This window comes from Artemia sp. Qi Xiang Cuo, chromosome 8, assembly GCF_049724085.1.
Source record: "Artemia sp. Qi Xiang Cuo chromosome 8, ASM4972408v1, whole genome shotgun sequence".
Classification (NCBI taxonomy): domain Eukaryota; kingdom Metazoa; phylum Arthropoda; class Branchiopoda; order Anostraca; family Artemiidae; genus Artemia; species Artemia sp. Qi Xiang Cuo.
The window spans coordinates 27,592,201-27,612,586 of NC_142801.1; the positions used below are offsets into that span (position 1 = coordinate 27,592,201).

Consider the following 20,386-nt stretch of genomic DNA (forward strand, 5'->3'; position numbering starts at 1 on the left):
TAGACTTTGCTGGTACAGGGAACTTCTTTTGAATATTGGCATACTCATCTGCAATACCTCTATACATGGCTGGATTTCTTAACCAATTATGTAATGTGTGTGAGCTATTTGATTCAATTTTTGTAAGATGTTTTATCAAGAGTAAGCTACGTCTCTCCCTTATTGTTGTTAATCCACCCTCCATAAGCAGAAACTTGGTGCTTGTGGGTTTCCCAAGACCAAATATGAGACGTATTATATCATTTTGTATTGTTTCAATTTTTGCATCTGGGTCTTTGCACAAGCACCATAGACAATGAGTCCATAGTCTATATGGGGTCTTATATGTGATTTATAAAACTGGAGTAAGGTTTTCTCCTTACAACCCCAGGGTGTGGAAAGAAGTCTTTTTAGTATATTTGCTTTTCTATAACACTTTTTTATTGTGTTTGAAATATGGAGGTGGAAATTAAGTTTTTGGTCAAGCATGAGACCTAGGTAATTAATATTATTATCTTCTGGAATAGTTGTTTTATTTAGAGTTAGTTTTGCATTAACATGGTTTCGCTTCCTGTGAAATTGGATTATTTTTGACTTGGTGGGTGCAATGGGTAAATCTGAATGTTGAGAGAATTTTTCAAACTGGAAAAGTGACTTTTGCAGATTTGACTGTGCTATCTGAAAGGTGTTGCCAGATGACCATAGCACCAGATCATCAGCATATTGTAGATTCGTGTGGGGTAGGTTCATGTCCCAGAGATATAGGGCAAATAGGAGGCAACTGAGGACTGCTCCCTGAGGTAGGCCTTTGGATATTGTCTTTTGGGGTGAAGAGGCTGAACCAACACAAACAATGAAACTTCGCACTTCTATGAAGGATTTAATAAAGGATACTAGCTTGGGAGGTACTCCAAGGTTTGCAAGTTTATTTAAAAGGATTTGGTGGTTCACATTGTCATATGCTCCTTCAAAATCAAGGAAAGCTGCCACTAGGATATTATTTTTTGAGAAAGATTCATTTATTGCATTTGTTAGCAAAATGAAAGCATCTGTTGAGGAGTGGTATTTCCTGAATCCAGTTTGAGTGTGTGGGATCATGTTATTTTTCTCAACAAACCAGAGGAGTCTGTGATAAATCATTTTCTCCATTATTTTCCCCATCACAGGTGTAATCATTATGGGCCTATAAGACTCAGGGTTATCTTTTGGTTTATTTTTCTTTAGGATTGGTAGGAGGGACGAACATTTCCATATATTGGGGAACCTAGAGGATGCCCAAGCGTGATTATAACAATTTAGCAGTTCTGGTTTGTATGAAGGTGTGAGATTCTTTATCCATGTAGGGTGTATATTGTCATAGCTGCTGCTAGTTTTGGACCTAATATGATGTATTGCATTATTCAATTCCTGGATTGAAAATGGATTAGTTATGTACTCGGATCCTGGGCGTGGTTGGTAACTAGGGTTCATAGGAATTGTGGACAGATTGCTTTGATTGTTTGATGTTAGCTTATTAACAAAAAGAGTTTCAAATAGGTTAGCCTTTTCAATATCATTGACATAATGGGTATTATTATGTATAAGCTCATACAGAAGTGGGTTGGAAGAAGTCTTTTTCCCACATATGGGGCTTATGACTTTATGTATAATTGGCTCATGCGTTTCTCTGGAGAGATTATTTGCAAAATTATTCCAGTATTTATATTTAGCATCTATTATAGTCCTTTTTAGATTAGATTCTGCTTGTAATTTTTTTAAATATGTAGTAGGTGTTGGTTTTTTTATGAATTCTGTCCTAGCTACCTTTTTTATCCTCTATTTATTTAGGCAGTCATTTGTCCAACATGCTTTAGGAGTTTGTTTAGTGAATTTTTTTTTAGGTGTTGTCCTGGTTATATCATCATTAGCTTTATTTATTAGTAAAGATGTCAAGGCTTAATCAAGTATTTCAACTTTTGTGTTAGAAATGCATGAACTTTGGGTGAAACTTGTAATTTCATCATTTAGCTTATTTTGGAAAATAGACCAATTTGCTTTAGTATTGATATATTTGGAAGTATGAGAAGAAGTTTCAGCAGGTTCATTTAGGGAGCAAACTATAGCAAAGTGGTCTGTACACAGACTATCAATTTTATTTATGTAAATTTTGTTCAAAAATTTAAAGACACAATTTGTAGGTCAATTGTGGAGAATTTGGCACTTTTGGGGTTAAAATATGTATTTAGGTTTGGAGGGGTAGCAACAGCTAATTCATTATTATTTGAAATCATATGCTCAATAAATTTACCAGCTTTATTTGCTGGTTTATTCCCCCACAAAAGGCTGTGGGCATTGAAATCACCACAAATAATGATGTTTTTTAACATATTAGAATTATTTATATAATTAAAGAAATCCTTGGCATCTGAAGTTTGGCCATTAGGGTTATAAAAGCTTATTATGTAGGTTTTTAAATTATTCAGCCAAACACTTATACCAATTACATCAACATCATTTTCAAAATCTGGAAAATTGATGCCACAAAATTTTATATTATTATTAAATAATAAAGCTACACCACATCCTTTTCTCTCTGAAGATCTATCCTTTCTCAGGATAGTGTATCACATAGACTTAATTTTTTGATTTTGGGTTAAATGAGTTTCCTTGAGGCAATCAATATTAATAGAATTATTATTCATAAATGATATTAGTTCATTTAGCTTATTTTCTGTGAGTGATCTTACATTCCATTGGAGTATTGATAAATGTTGTGTTGTTGATTTATTCTTCATATGACTGTGTATCAATGTTCAGCTTTGTTAAAAGTAAAGCAAGATCTTTTTTTGCTTGAATGAGCATATCATCTTGGATGTAGATTTTTGCCAATTCTGCAATAATTTTTGTTTTCTGTAGTTGATGTATGTTCATGGCCTGAACTGCATTACAGTTTAGAATGAATAAGCATATATTTGGGGATTGCATTTTTGGTAGTGCATCCTGTTTGTTGGTTAAGGGATTGATTCCAGGTAGTGTTTCTGGTTTGTTTCTTCTTGGGAGGGAGGGCCAGGCTGGCCTCATCTCACCGGAAAACGAGGCTTGCTGACTTGGTGAGTCCTTCTGATAGGGATTTGAGCTAGGGGGCTTAGAAGATGTTGTTTTATATGGGGTGCTTGATGCATTGGGGGCATTTAACTTGGGTGTTTTGGTTGGTTTCATTACAGGCTTTATTTGGTATTGTTGGGCAGCATTTGCTTCCATTGCTGCAAAGGGGTATGGGATGGCCTTCTCTGTTAATATTTGGAGTGTTAGAGCTCTTTTCTTGTATGCAGGGCATAATGATTTATTTGTAGATTTATTTGGACCTTTGCAATTGATGCATGTAGGCTGGGTGTTTTTGCAAGTTGTCAGCTCTTTAGGATGGAAAGATTTACAATTACTACACTCTTGGAGAATTTCATTGCATTTGTTTGTCGTGTGTCCCAGTTTGAAACACTTCTGACACTGAATAGGCTTAGGTTTGTATTCCTTGTGTGGTTTGATTTGCCCAAATAGGAATAATTTTTCTGGGATATCAATTTTATCCTTCAGTGTGAATAAGAAGGATCTACTAGTTTTTAGGCCATTAGAGTTAGGTTTTCCAAGCTGGGTAACATCCTCAACTGGGATTGTGTTTCCAGCCCTATCTGAGAGGCCTTCTTTTAACTCCTGAGTAGATATCTCTGGGGGAACATTATAAACTACAATTTTTGTTGGTGATTTTTTTGGGTTCCAATTAGATGCAATAATTGGGATATTCAGAAGGGATTTAAGGTTAATTATTGTATCTGCTGATTTCTGATCTTCTACAGCTATTAGCAGAGATCCATCACGGTTAATGTTAAGAGAGAACATTGATTTTAGCAATTTAAAAATTGCAACTCTTATTGTAGTGATCATTTTTATTTCAAAGGGGGTAGTGGGAGTAATTTTAAGGTAAATTCGTAAGTTTTTGGAGGGAGGATCTTGGGCAGGGAGAGGGGAAATGCTTTTAATTGGGGAGATTTTTTTCCTTTTTTAGAGCTTCTAGAGAGGACCTCTTGAAACCCATTATCATCATTTATGGTTGCATTAGGACCTACAGTTATCAGTGTCCTATTCTCCGAATCGGAGCCATCATTAGAACTTTCAGATAATATGCTTGACCAGCCAGGATGGGTATCTTTCACTATGGAATTTGATTTGGGATCTGGGGGGACGTTTTTTTTTGGAGGACTTTTGAACATTGCCTATTGGAATTAGCTTTAAACACAAATATAAAACTAAAATAAGAAGGGAAAATAGATGATATCAAACCGTCTGCACTATACTATGGGAAGGATAAACACCACAGTATAGCCCTGAGGATGACTTGAGCAGGATAGGTTTGGTACAACTACTGATTAGAAGCGATAATAATCAAGAAAATATATTTCGATTTTCTTGTACGGTTGCTGTTGTTGTTGTGTATGATAGTTGCCTTTAGAATTTCTTCTTCTTCTAATTCACAGCAGGCGGGCTATTCAGTTAGTACTATTTAGCCATTTTCTTTTTGCTTCACTCTGTGGGCTACCATGCTACTGGCTTGGTTGTCTCTTATTTATTAGATATTCTCAGATATCTATCAGGAGATCTTTTGACTCAAGGAGTTCAAATATAAGATGAAAGATATCGATTTCTGTGCTCTGTGTGCAGGTATAGTTGGCTAGGCTCTTGGCTAATAGCGAGATTTTGTGGTGTTTGAAGCATTTTAACAGTTTACACAGCAAGGTACGTTGTGCAGACGTCAGCATATTACATTCAAATAGGCAATGGTCAACTGTTTCATTATTCATATTACAATGCCTGCAAAGAAAGGACAGGTGAATGGAACCACTTGAATTAGAAAAATTATATGAGAATGCAAGGAAATTTAGTCCATTTGTTCCAGACCGAATTCTATGATAAATTTTAGAAATATACTTATTGGGAAAGGAGGAAAGGATAGGATTAATCTTATTAAAAATAATATCTGATAGCCTCCATCGGTAAATATCTCTAATTGGGATTGGTCTCCCAGTTGGCTGGTCAATATTTATAGCATTTTTTGCTATTTCATCAACCTGATGATTACCACCTATGCCAGAGTGGCTAGGAATGTACTGAAAATAAGTTTTTATGCCACTTGAAGCAAGATTATCTATAATACTGAGACAATGATAAGTGTCAATGTCCAACTTATATTGAGGAGCTGAGGCCAGCAACTCAAGGCTCGATAGAGAGTCGGAATATATGATAATATTATTTGAATTTGCAATTAAAGGTTGGTTTTCCTTAAGGTGTTCTAATGCCATGATTATGGCATTTAACTCAGCAGACATTATAGATAAATTATTATATAATTTCTCGCCCATTGCAATTTTCAGGTGAGGAAGGAAAACACCACTTGCAACCTTCTCATTCATTTTTGACCCATCAACAAATATTTGGAAGTGATTTTTATAGGTAATTGTATTAAATTCTGCAAATTCAGAATTTGCAGACCAGAACAAAATTTAATCAAAATGTTAAAATTATTTGATTTGTTAAAGTTATAAAAGTAAAAACAATTATATTTTTTCAGTAAAGTGCAAATTTTGTTCTGGCCTTGGGGAAGACATAGGGGTTTTGCGCCCAACTTATGTTAATTTCTGCTTGTTTTGAGTTTGACTCGGTTATTTTTTGTAATTTCTGTTCGTTTTGGGTTTCATTTATTTATCAGTGCTGATTTGTGGTAGTTTCGAGCTTGGTAGATTATTTTATTTCATTTTTGTTCATTTTTTGTTTCATGTAGTTCTTTACTTTTCTTTGAAAAACTTATTTTGTGGAAAAAGTTTTTTTAATTAATGTCTAGGTAACGACCGTTCACAAGTAAAATTTGGCGCTTAGCTAGACACACTAGACAAGACGCTTGGCTAGACGTTTAGTTCTAGACTCTAAAACTCAATGTCTAGGATTTCGATTACAGCCAATCAGAATATGTCAAGTTCTACTATTTTCATCATTTATGTTTACATTTTTAAACTGAAATTTAATTTTTGTTTTCTCATTAATTTTTTTTTTCATTTTAGGCAAATATGCAACACCAGACATAATAGTGAAGCATATTAAGGCAATTGTTTCGCTTATCTCATCCACTTTGTTGTGACAGTTAAAATAGGGATTACAACTTTGAAAGTTTTGCCCGCATAAGCTCTCTTGATGGGCTAGAAATGACAATTTGAAACTAAATTTGTAGTTTTAGCTAAGCACCGAATTTTACTTGTGAACGGTCGTTGTCTAGACACTGAATTCTACCTAGACACGTGTCTAGACATAAGATTCTAGCTAGACACGCTTGTGAACGCCGCTTTAATGTCCTTCGGAAATTTGACGAAATAAAAATTCTGCAACTCGCACATCTTTGAAGCGCTAGCGGTTTCGTCCCCCTCCCACGCCACGATGGAATTTTCAGGATATCAAGCGTTTTCGATGTGGAGATGGTTGCGTGCTTATTCCTGGTGATTCAAGAATGTGCCAATACTTTCAATTTTAAAAGTAAATAAATTAAAACTCGACTTAAAACAGAAATTACCAGAGCTTTAACCTCATTATCTGCAATGAATACTTCCAAATATTTTTATTTAAATAAGAGATTGTTCAAGATCTCCACAGTGTTTTTTTTTAATGCAAGGCTTTTCTTCTTGTGTAAAGGCCTTCAAAAGGGGTTTTTGTAACCGCATGGTTGTATGCATTGTGAAATTACGCCTTGAAGACGGCAAATTCATACAAAATTTCCTTTAGGCATTGCCAAACAGGCGTATAAATGACACTCGTTATTTATTCAACCATTTATGTACTCAGGAAAACAACTAAATACTGATCAAATTTCCAATGACAAGAATATCATCTTTTAAGATTAATGACTAAATAATCGCTATGGCTTCCAAATGCATAGACGAACCAGCTTAAAAAAACAACCAACTTACAATTTGAATATAAAAAGGAGAGCATTATGAATAAAACAGTTCTTATTTTTTCACTACTCTGCGCTAAAAGCATCAATGGTTTGCAGAAAAGGATTATACTAACCCGGATGTTTTTGGACTTGGGCAATACTTCTGCTCTGCACAGTTTTACCCAGTTCAAGTTCCATTTATTTCATTAAATAATTGAACCACATATTTTTGTGCGAATTTCAGCCTCAAACATAAACAGATGATAGTATTATACTAAGTAAAAATGTTACAGATTCAAAATAGTAAAGAATAGTTTAAAGCAAAATTACATTGTATGCATTATCGCACGATTTTTTTTTTTTTTTTTGAGGTTACACAATACCAAAATATTTTTAATTTCAAAAACATTCAATTCGGATAATTTCTAATATTTAAAAATCATAAATTGTAAGATAATTAATTTAAAGAAAGTGATCCGGCATTTTGCGGAGAGTAAAGAAAATCATTACTCAATCGGGAAAAAAACAAAATCCCTGTTCCGTGTTTTTATTATGGCTTTTCTAATTGAAAAAAATCGTGCTTTTAGACTTTTTTTGACTGCTCCAGTGTCCATTGGTGCCTTCCAATGCTTACAGGCAAATCAGGCACATTTCAATTGGCATTCTTAAGGAAAAGTCAAAACCTGATGGACGCCGAACTTTTTTCAGGTGGCGGAGTTTGGTTGAAAAAGCCATAACGAAGACATATCTTTATGTAGGAAAATGAAAAAGGTAAAAGCGCGAGTCCCTTGTTTCTCTCAAGAAAATAACAAAAAAATAAAGAATTTTGAAAAAAATGTCAAAGCGTGCCTGTTTTCAAAAACTAGCCATTCAGACCCTAAAGTGACCCCCTGTCACCCAAGGTATATCAAAACAACATTAGAAGTGTCATTTACTAAAGAGTATGGGAATTTTTTTTAGAGTGGAGAATGGCAACAGTGTCAAAAGGAATATTTCACCAATCCGTTTTGCATTTGTTGACTTTGTTTGATAACAAACTACTTCACATTTGTCTTTTCATTAGCTTTAAAATGAAAGGGAGGATAAAGAAAGTAGAATTCTATTCTCAGTATACCTACTATCTTAAATTGAACTAAACTACCGGGATTATCCCAAGCTAACCAAGGTCTACTTTGCGCATATTGAATCTTGATTTTTGTTAATTTAAATAATTAAAATGCTAATTAATTATTACATACAGAAAAATTTCAGCTTTAATCCTATTTCACTGCACACTAATATTAACAGTTATCCAACGTTCTTTGGGATTTTTTTCGTGTTTTAATGGTGTTACCAGACTCCACACTCAACTCAACCATTGACCTTACTTTCACATCAACAAATATTATAAATAGTGTAGAAATCCAGAAACACTGTGACTTTGGCTCTGACCACGAGGTTCTGTCATTGACGCTAGAGATTAACCCAGTAAGGTCAGGGTACCAACCAGTGAAATTCTAGAAATTCCAAGACAAACTTTGGAACACAACTTAGACCAAAAGACTTCAAAAATTAAGACAACTGATGAATCAGTGGAATCATTGTATAATAAGATTACTTCAGCTATCATAGCTTCTTCAGAAAGAATATTCGGTTACAAACAACCTCATCCCAAGAGAAAAAATTCTGCCAGAAAGCCTACCTAGAGAAGAAAAAGGCAAAACATACTTTCTCTAGATACCCCTCAATTGAGAATAAAATAGTTTTCCAGCAAAAGACATCGGAATCCAAAAATAAACTAAAGACTGAGACACAAGATGGATGGAAAAGGCAAATTGAAGACAAATTTGGCCACAACACCCCTGTTCGAGAGTTATGCAAAGCTTCAGCCTGGTGCAACTGGCCTTGGTGGAATTCACAATTTGATGTTGAAAAATTTGCCAGATACATTTGTTGAGCTACTGACAGAGTTATTCAACAGATCTGTCATAGAGTCATCAATGCCATCTGAATGGAATAAGGCGAGAGAAGTCACACTTCTCAAGGTAGGAAAAGACCCTAAACTGGTTGATTCATACCACCCCATATCACTCACCTCTTGTGTCGCAAAACTAATTGAGAGGGTAATAAAACAAAGAAATTTAACCTTATTACTAGACCACATCCAAATTGAACAGCTTGGCTTTTTACCTAGAAGGAGCACCACAGATGCCCTAGTTAGACTAGAGCATCTGCAAAAACAAAGCTTCAGAAAAGGATAAGCAGTTCATGTAATATTTTTGATATGGAATCAGCAGTTAATAGAGTAGATTTGGGGCAACTAATCAGAAAGCTATATGTAATGGGTTTGGCAGACCTACTGGTAAATTGGATCCACCAATTCTTGATGGGTAGGGAAGTTCATGCCTTCTTGGGCGGCTCCTACTCAGGGTTTAAAAGGAAAGCCTATGACATTGGACTCCCTCAAGGGGCTGTTCTAAGTCCACTTCTCTTCTCGGTTTATTGTCTTGAAATAAACATGAACAATGTCCTTGGAACAGAGCTTTCTTTGTATGCTGATGATATTGCTGTTGTGGGTAGAGACCCTTTATGCTTACAGTCAGCCTCACAAAAAGCTGCAGATATGTTATCAATTTGGGCAAAAAGTAATAATATGGTTTTCTCAAGCCATAAGTCAGTTAGTGTTTTTTTTTTCCACAAAATGCATAACCTGGCTGCTTTCAAACCGCTGGTAAAACTGAATGGACAAGGGATTGTGGTTGCAGAGCATGCACGCTTTCTGAGAATTGTATTTAACCAAAACCTGACATGGAAACCCCATCTGGATGAGCTGATTGGCAGTCTCAAACAAAGACAGAACTTCATTAATGCTCTCTGCCTTGGAAGAAGAGGAGCCCCCACAGGCTTTGCTTCGACTATTGTTAAGTCAGTGGTGATATCCAAGATAGACTATGGATTATTTATATATGGATCTGCTAAGAAATGTCTCCTAAAGAAACTTGACACTACCCTCCATGCAATCTTACGAAGAGCCTTTGGTTGCCTAAAATCAACTCCTATTGCAGCTATGTAATGTGAAGTGGGGATCCAGTCTCTTCACTCCAGAAGAAAATATCTCCTTGCAAGATAATTTGTAAAGAAGATAAGACTCAAGAACCACATTGTCAACAAAGAAATTATTAGCCACCACAACCCTGATGTCCGCTACAAGCCAACAGAGATGCCCTCTTTCCAGAGATTCCTTTGCCTTCCTGGCATGGAAGAGTTCATAGAGAATGGCAGGCAGACTGTTAATTTGGGTGATGATTCTCCCAGGGCCTCCAAAGGAAGTGGGGAACTGATTATTCCTAAGATCAGCATTGGAAAAAAGGAGGATATTCCCCAAGCACTGATGAAAGTCATATTTCTGGGAAAGTTTGCAGAATATCAGGACTACATCCAAGTTTATACAGATGGCTCAAAGACAGAAACAAAATGCAGCTGTGCAGTAGTTATACCCTCCCAGAGCCTGTCTCTTTTCTACCACTTACCCCCCTAACTGACAATTTTCTCTGCAGAACTTGTGGCAATTAAGTTTTCTCTTCATGTAATATCAAGCCAAACAGAGATCAAACATCAGAAGTATATTGTCTGCACTGATTCACTGTCAGCTCTGGTTTACCTTTCACACCAGCAACACCAAGCAAGAAAATGTTGCCACTGAGATCAAAAATTTGGCTACAAAACTTGCAAGAAAGGATATATCAGTCCAATTTATATGGGCTCCAGCACACTGTGGTATAACAGGAAATGAATTAGCAGACCAGGCTGCAAAACAAGCCTTCCAACGGGGTCTGATCACTCATACCCCTATTGCTGGTCCTGAATTCCTGTCTTCAATCAGTTTCGAAATTTTGAAGGAAGAAGAGGTTCGGCTCCATTCTTTCTATCCCCGGCTCCTGGATCTCTATGATTACAAGCAGCAATCAAAAGAAATATCCCTCACATCTTGCATCCTTTCAACTTGTCTCTCTCGTCTTAAAAGCGGCCATATAAAGACAAAATCAACACTGTTCCATTGGAAAATGGCCACTTCCCCCAACTGCGACACATGTGGTTGTTTATAAGGACATACGTCACATCATCTTCAACTGTAGAAAATATGAAAAAAATAGGGAAATACTAAGGAATTGCTGTGAGAAGGTACTTAAGGCATTCACAATGCGTTCTGTTCTGGGACATCACAGATCTTCTTCTTGGGCTAGACGACTAATCACAAAACTTTTAGGTGGATTTGTTAAGACTACTGGTTTGGTTCATTTCCTATAAGATTTAATTTTTTTTCTATAATAGTTGATTTGAGAGTTATCACATCTACTATTTTATTTGTTTTTATTATCTTTATCTTATCTTTTTAGATTCTTATATATGTGACAGGTATAATGCAAATTTGTATTATTTATTTTAGTTGTGTTGTATGTGTAGGCTACTTTAATTGATGTATGACAAAGCCGAGCTGCATTATTCTGATTCCTGTTTTTTCAACATAGGTCGTTGCTGCAGGTGAATAACCCCCTACCAATATCAAGATAAGTGATACATGATGTGGTTCAGTGAATACTGACTGATGTGACACCCAAGCAAGCTAGTGATTACCGAAGGCACAGAATAATTTAGTGATACGAACGCATATGGCCTATTGGTCGAACGCATCAAACCCCAAACAGCAACAACAACAAGACTCCGCACTATACTTGCCGTCAGTATTTTTTAATCTTAATTTCCACATTTCACATTGTTGAAGACTTAATTCTTACAAGCTTCTCATTCTCTTTGAATTTAACCACTGTGACTTATGAGCATAGTGGAGCAATGTCAATAAATTGGAATATCTATATAAACAATAATAGTAATCCACAACAAGCCAAAGTACAAACTGATTTTGGGCGACAAAACTAACTTTGACGGAGAAGGGATTAATTGACTTGCTAAAAGGCAAATATACAATCGCATTCTCCAATCAATTTTCTTTCAAAGTATGTTAATTGCTACTATCACAATTTACCTTCAATCCTATCACTTGCATTCTAAAGCCTTTATATAATATTGGCTAACCAATATACAAGATTCTGGGGATTTTACTTTTTTCTAGACGGGCTTTATTTGGCATTATAAAGAAGCTGTAAATAAAAATAAATACAAAAACAATGTTAACCAAGAAAATCAACATATGTTTTTAAACAACCAAGGCCTATATCCAGGCATTAAAAATGGTCTGCAACACAGTCGGCAGTTTGGTAATTATTTTGTTTTGAAAGATTGTTGAATATGGTTTCAAATTGTACATTATTCTTTTAGGTAGCAGCTTGATCACCCCTCCAGGAATTTTGCTATTGAATTAATGCGCAATGGGATATACAAATGTTAGGATGATTTTAAAAAAACTAATAGTTTCAATTTTTAATACTTTATATATTTTTTTTTAGATATTTGATTTTTTTTTTAAATAGGATGACGTTAAAGATTTCTTGTAAAAATGAACAGTGAAATCCTTATGAATTATGATGATTTCTCCCCTTGGACTCTTCTTTTTCTTAATCAAGGAGGCTCGTGGAACACAATTAAAGTCTTTTCACCTGGTTGGACTACCCTGTAGCCGGACTAAAAGTTCAAGGATGATCATTATTGTTGTTGTTGTTAAATATTTGCGTCTCCTATAGAAACAGCTTAAGTTGAGGCGATCCTTCTTGTTCAACAATTATCTATTTTAAGTTTCCTAATGAGGTAAACGGAAACAAACTTCATAATTCCTTTTTTCAAATTCTTATTTCATGCATTTTATGTTCATTTTTCATGTTTGTGTTTTTCTCAGCAAATATATATACAAAAAAAAACTGTTAACAAAGGATAATACTATCATAAGTTTTTGTATCACTTTCCTTACAAAGGTTACAGAAACAACAACAACATTTTCAATTTTGTGGTATCATATTTATCCCTACCCGTAAAGCAAGATCTTAACAAAAACATTTTTCAACCACATTCCTTAAAATAATTCAAAAACAAAATTATTATCCCCAGTCCTATAGTATCATCTTTGAACCCTAGCAAAAGATTCTTCCAAAAATCATTCATTTCACCACTCTCCTTCACATAATTCAAAAACAACTTTATTATCTTCAGTCTTATATTATCATCTTTGATCCCTAACACAAGATCAACATTAAGACTTCCTCAATTTTCTTATTTACATAGATAATTTTGGAGACCGCACTGCCTTTCAATGACAATAAAGTAAAAGTTCCAAATAGGGACAAAATCCTTTTTAATAGACAGTGTATAGAAATTCACAAAAATACCAGATATTTTGGTCACATATAGAGTGACCGTCATCAGTAGTAAAACTGTTTTACTACTGATGACGGTCACTGTATATGTGACCGAAATATCTGGTATTTTTGTGAATTTCTATACACTGTCTATTAAAAAGGATTTTATCCCTATTTTGAACTTTTATTTTACCTTATTTACATAAACTTCTCATATCCTTTCTAAGTATCTTATAAAAGGGACACTTAATCAAATAGTTACGTACATTACAAGCTCTTGAAACAGGGCTATCAATTTTCCCTATTCTGACTATCCTAGCACTTGTGCTTATGTAGCCTTATCGAATAATGTAATAACAGTTAGCAATTTCTTTTATTCAGCTTGCTATAAATTTTATTATCAAAATTGTTGTGTTTTTGTGGGAAACAAGATGATTGTGACTTCAATGGCTCAAATCTCCTTTGTCTCTATTCTCCCCGGGCTCCCCTTAACTCCTTATATTCATATCTCTTTATATAATAAAGCAATTGCGTTGCTGCTGCTTCTGTATGTATGTCATCTATTTTATCATTTTGTATACCAACATGTGCTGGCGTTTATACCATCCCAATTGTCAATTTATTTCGGAGTAATTAAAGCAGTGTGTTATAACAACGACTGACATCTCGGTGTTTGCTTGATGTAAAATTCAGCAGACTCAGTATTGCAGCCTTTGAATCACAACAAATCACAAATTTCCTTACCTCTTTATCCTTTGTTGTGGTCTTCTGGATCAAATTGTATATTTAGAAGATATATCTGAAATATTCATTTGTCTTAATGCGAAGCGCTAAATCATGATCTCTCCTTCTTTCTTTTAAATTTCTGGCTAATTTTTTCGCATGAAAGTAATTCATCCTACCCTAGTTCAATACTGCCACTTGGAACAAAATGTTATTAAAGGTAAACCTACACTTATCATTTCCCGGAAGAAGCGGAACTGGTTTATTATCGAAGAATGGCTGCTAATAAATCATATTTTTTTTTGATTTTAGGATAAACTAGAAGTTAAATCAATCAATGAATGTATACGAAAGATATTTTTGGCTGAAAAACTGTTTTTCTTGCTCTTTCATACAGCCAATTTGCTTCCACTTTACCTGTGAAGTACTAGGTGGAAATGGTGCTTCAGTTTTACAGTTTGGAGGATGTGAAGGAAAGGCAATCAAATTGTTTTTCCGCAAGATTATTGAAAACAGATGAGAGGAGATGGGCATCGAAAAATGTATATTCTTTATACACAAAGAAAATGCTAAATGGAGATTGACTTTAAGTCACCATAGCCAATAGGATTTATAATTTGATAACTATAAACTATGTTTTAAAGCACAAGTCTAAGGCTGAATCCTAAATTTTTTAGATTGAAGTCAGCAATTGATTTTATTGATTCTATAGCCTGATAAATAATACCACACTGTAGTTATAGAAATCTTGATGGATGTGGGTTCTTTTTAAATAATTTCGTTTCATTTTTGAGTTCGATTGTTTGTTTACGTTTAAAGCCAACAAGATATTAATTTCTTACTTTCTAGTTGAAAAATTTTATGGTAAGTACAGATTCATATTTTCTACATAGGGTTTGCTTACTAAAAGACCTGGGAAAGACTTTATTTAAGAATAATTCTGAGCTATTTGTTCTTTGTCATAGAAGGTTGGCCAAGTAACGCCAAACTCAGTTACAAATCTATTCGAACCTTGTTCAGGCTGGAATGGGATCAAGTATATTGGCTATTTATCCATTTTGACAAACTAACAAAATATATGTTTGCTACTTTTCAGAAAGTGAGTACGTCTCATAAAAAAAATGAGACATAGTGGAATGACCGATAAGTAAATAATATTGTATATTTTCACCCATAAGCCACAATTAGAAACAGACAAGTGGAGACGCGGCCTCTTGTTTTTTTGGCGTTTTTCAAACTAGTGTATTTCCTCTTTTTCGTTCTCCTTTACGTTAGTGGCAACAGTCAAAACAACCAATCTAAAAAGATGGCTTTCATGTTAGTGTTAGTGTTGCCAGATGGTGTACATTTGCGCCATTTGGGCAATTTTTTGAGGTAGCTGCGCTTTAAATTTTTCAGGTGTGTGCATTGCACCACATTTGCGCATTTTCGGAAATTTCGGCGCAAATTGGGCGATTTTGGGCCTCCGCATGAAAAAATCGGGATTTTTAGGTACCTCATAGTTATTTTATGTCGAGAAATATAGAGGGTGACGTTCGAAATCTTAATCGCGCGAAACTTCAAATTACAGTAGCATGGTTAGCGGATAGAGACCTGTAAAACCAAAAATGGGAAAGTGGGCAAATTTCCAGAAAACATACAGGAAAGAGTGGGAAAAGCAGGCTGAGCTGAAAGATTAGCTGAAGCCTGTAGACAGTGACCCAACTTCAGCATACTGCCCTGTCTGTAAGTCCACCCTGAGGGCTCACTTGGCTGATCTCAAGCGCCATGCAGAAGGGATGAAGCACAAAGCTGAAATGAGAAAATTGCTGCCACCTGATAGGACACCTACACTTGAGCGAGTTGGTAAGCACACTGTAGTTAGCAGCATTGTTAATTGTACAGTATAGAAGCCCCCTTTGAACATGATGTCATTTCTAGGTTGTTTTTTTTCATTCTTTAGGTCGGCGTGGTCTCTGTAATGCAGTGTTGATAGTGATGAAATCAATAGGAAGCCCCTTCCATTTCCCATGTGTTTTCCTCAGTCTAGCAGGCCAGCCCTTTTCCAAGCACCCCAGATAAACCACACTGCACCATGAGAAAAATAGATGGGCTTTGTTATTTGTTCATAACTGTTTTTGCAAATAGAGTTTGTTTACATTGTATAAGGTCTCAAAATAAATGTGAGGAGAAGGGGCACTTTTGGTTACAACTATCCACCATGCCAGCTAGTAAGTAAGTACTGTAGATATGAGAGTAGAGATAGAATTATGCGTGTACCCTACTCAGCTTTTACATATACCCTATATGAGAAAATGTATTAGTATGCTATGGGGTTTGAGCATGTACAGAGGTTTGTGCATGGTGCTTGGAAAAGGGCTAGTGTACTAGACTGGCAGTGCCCCTATCTTAATTTTTAAATAGAGTAAGTGACAGTGGTTCCCTTTAGTAGATGTGCAGCAACCATATTGATTTGTAAGGAGAAAAATAATGGTTCAGCATTTAGAAAAAAAGAAAAAATTGGGCTTTCACGATATGGGGCAGTAGAAACGGTGCTAAGTTCTTAACTAGAACTATCTTCACATTTTGAGCGAGCTAGCCTCACTGAACGGTGCTATGCGGCCAGAGTTCTGAACGACATGTATAAAGACGAAGCAAGTAAATTGTACTTGCTGTTTTTGAAGCCGATTCTGAAGGAGTTTCAGAAGACCAACTTGCTATTCCAAAAGACTTCCGCTGACCATTTTTACCTTCTACAAGAGCTCGAGTCATTTAAGCTTACCTTACTAAGGCGATTCCTGCGGAGAAATAGTGTATCAATTGAAGTCAGTCTCGAATCTGGCCTCAAATCGATTTACCTGCCGGTTAGCGAAGTTGACTTTGGATACGAATTCCAAACTGCCCTTGATAAATAGTCAAAGTCGATTTCTGAAAAGGATGAAATCCTTCGGCGCTGCCATAACTTCCTGAAAGTAGTAGCTTCCGAGGCACTGAAAAGGTTGCCCCCTAATCTCGCCCTCTTAAAGAAAATCGAAGTCTTCTCTCCACAAATAAGTTCAACGGCATTACGAGGCCACACTTCCAAGAGCTGCCACTTTCCCTTCTTAAAGAGCGTGAATTGAGTCCACTAGAAAATCAGTGGCGAAATTTGCTTCAGGTCGACTGGGTCAAAATATTCAAAGGGGAGTTGCCGGTGAGTTCGGAAGTGTTCTGGTTCGGTGTTGGTGACTACAAAGACATGTTGAATCAAAAGCCTTTCTTCGATATTGCCCAAGCAGCACTTTCAGTTCTTAGCATGCCAATCAGCAACGCCGTAGTCGAGCAAGTGTTTTCGGTCATGAATGTGGTAAAACACAAAATTCGAAACAGGATGCAGCTGAAGATGCTGAACTCTGTTGTGACCATTCGACTTTGGCTGAATTGCCAAAGCAAGTGCTGCAAGGATCTTGATCCCACGCCTGCTATGTTAAACCGATTTACAAGTGATATGTATAATGATATCCTAGAGTCACCTGAAGAAGACGAAGATGAAGACGACAGTTATCAGGAAGTTCTGTGTGATATAGAGGAAGGGTTTTCTGCGTTCTAAAAAGCTCACTTTCTTGTTTTCTTTTTGTGTTCTTGCAGTTGATAGCTGATCTCGATGGCTAGTCCATAGCAAATAATGTTTAAATAAAAAATAGATGTAAAAACTCTGTTTACAGCACAATATATTAGTGGGAAAAGATCATTATAAGCTACTGGTGCTGCTAGAAGATTGGATTTGTTAAATAGACTATGGGCTCACGTGTGTACATTTAAATTTTCCTTTGAATCTCTCATTGGCTGTTGACCTTTCAGACCTAAAAATCGAGCTATAAGAAAGAGGCCTTCTCTGTCTCTACGGTTAGTAGATATAGACTTGTAATGACGTCGTAGGTTTGCAGAAACCTCTAACAACTGTCCGGATTGTGGTGTGCTCCCCCCGAACAAATGTGCTGAAAAGCAGTAATAACGGCGGCCGTGTTTTTTTATTTTTTTTCTTTGACTCGGTTCCTCTTATCGTCCGAACTTGCATTTTCGAAAGAGTTCTCCCACGTCACATACTTTGAGAAGACAAAGCGGCAGCTATTGGGAGCTTGGAGCTTTGGTTTCCTATACAAAAATTGGCAGAAGACGCGAAAATGCGCCGAAGGCGTATTTTCGCTTCTCTGGCTGCGCGATCTTGTGTCAACCATCTGGCAACACTGGTCAGTGTCAGTTTGTTTTGTTTTGTTTGAAGGATAAGGATAGCTTTGGTGCATGAATAAGTCATACAGTAAATATAAATCTGGAATTGACTCTGAACAATGCAATGAATATATGATCGAAAAATAAGAAGCACCGATTCCATTTTATAAGGTAGGCTATTTTCCATTTCAGGATGGTAGGCTAGGCAAAAGTTATAGGCTAGGCTATGCAAAACTGGGTTCATAGTTTTGAGTAATAGGCTACAGGCCATGACATATGAGATTCCGGTAAAATTGTACTTTAGCTACTTTTGGCTATCTTGGAAAGGAGTTTGGTTAGGAAAATGAAACTTTCAGGGATAGATCTACAGGCTAAAGTATGTCCCGGGAAGGTATTTTGAAGTACCTACCTCCACTCCTTCTCCCTCTAGAGGGTCCTGACCTTTGATGACCTTTAAAAATCTGTGTGTTATAAAATTGAAACCTTTTAAAATAGATCTTCTGCTTAAAATGAAGTCCAACAAAATTGTTTTCAGCCTCACAACTTTGCTCAATCCTGATTTATAGAGTTTTAAAATATGCAAATACATTTCCTAAATTTTGAAAATTAACATTGATATGGCTTAAAATACTACTCAAATAACAGGAATTGCATTTTCAGAACTAAAGCCAGAGAAAAAGAATCTTATAACTGAAAATTAAGGTTAAATGTTGTTTTGTCAAAATTTCAATTTTAAAAATATGTGTATTATAAAAGTGAAACCTTGGAAAATAGATCTTCTGCTTAAATAAAGTACAACAAAATTGTTTTCAGCTTGTCAACTTTGCTCAATCCCAATTTATAAGGTTTCAAAGACATGCAAATTAATTTCAAAAATTTTGAAAAGAAAGGTAAAGTTCTCCCAAATCATATTCTTGAATTAGGACTAAATTGAATACACCTTTCAATGCCTTTTGTTATGCTGATTATGAATATAATAATCATTTCTATTGGAAATGAATTTCAGCCCCCCCCCCTCGATATATGCCAATTCAGGGTTAGGTTAGGTATATATGGGGGGGGGGGCTGAAATTCATTTCCAATAGAAATGATTATTATATTTGTAATCAGCATAAAAAAAGGCATCAAATATTGTATTCACTTTATTCCTAACTCAATAATATGATTTGGTAGAACTTTACCAAAAAAAGCATTGATATGGCTTAAAATTTTACTCAAAGAACAGGAACTACATTTTCAGAACTAAAGCCAGATAAAAATAAACTGATGACTGAAAATTAAGGTAGAATGTTGTTCTATAAAAATTTCAGTAGGCCTAGTTATAGATCTGTCATGTATGCAAATTTAAGGACCCTCTAGAGGGAGAATAAGTGGAGTAGAATTTTACCAATTAATTACCTAGCATTTTCCCAGCAGTAGGCTTGTGGAAACAGAGGGGAGGGGATTTAGTCTCATTTTAGACTTTAAATTTTTTCTTTTCTTGATTAGACTAACCTGCTAGCTAAACAATGAAGTTAAAAGTCCAGATTAGGGGCTATTTGATATCTTGAAAATTAGTTGAGTTAGCCTAGGTGAATGAAGTTTGAGGAATGAATCCAGGGCTTGAAATATAACATGGGAAGGTGTTTTTGGAGTTCTTACATTATAGCCTAGGTCTAGATTAGGGCCTAGACTATAAAGGAAATGGTAAATTTCTAGGTAGCACTATGATTTAGCTAAGATGAAAGTGAAAATGTCATTTGATGCCTTTTTATGCTCTTTTGTAACTTAATAATTGCTTCTGGGGCTAGTTGCATCTTGAGCCCTTAAAGGGGCCCCAAAGGTATTTCATTTTTGTAACCACAAAGACAAGTTATCCACACTAGTTAAGTTATTGAAAAGTGGTTAAAAACATCACTAGTTTATAAACAAGTTGTTCAAGAGTAATATATTCCAAAAATACTTTTTTACAACAATTCAAACATCACTTATTAGGCAACTCAAATATAAACTGTCAAGTTTTTCAAATGCCATCAACAAAAATAGTGCTGAATTTTGCAATTCTAAACTTTGCCATCAACAATTCAGGGTATATTCCCATTCAAGCAATTATTGAATTATGAAAGAGCATAAAAAAGGCATCAAATGACATTTTCACTTTCATCTTAGCTAAATTATAGTGCCAAAAGGAAATTTACCAATGAAAAACTATAGTATTTACTTTATTATAATGTTATATTTTGTTTTAACTGTTTGTTTGTTTAATTAAATGGATAAA

The 20,386-nt window shown here is 35.4% G+C and overlaps 1 protein-coding gene across 2 annotated transcripts in view; it reads left to right on the forward strand.

Annotated features, from left to right (window-relative positions):
* The first annotated feature begins 18,125 nt into the window (after positions 1–18,125).
* Girdin (protein girdin) overlaps positions 18,126–20,386 on the forward strand; it is a 245,079-nt gene continuing 242,818 nt past the window's right edge. The window contains exon 1 of one of the 2 annotated variants that reach the window (XM_089093322.1): positions 18,126–18,300. The gene's annotated coding sequence lies outside the window, so the exon portion shown is untranslated. The remainder of the gene's footprint in view (positions 18,301–20,386) is intronic. The other variant, XM_089093323.1, reaches the window with a different exon arrangement.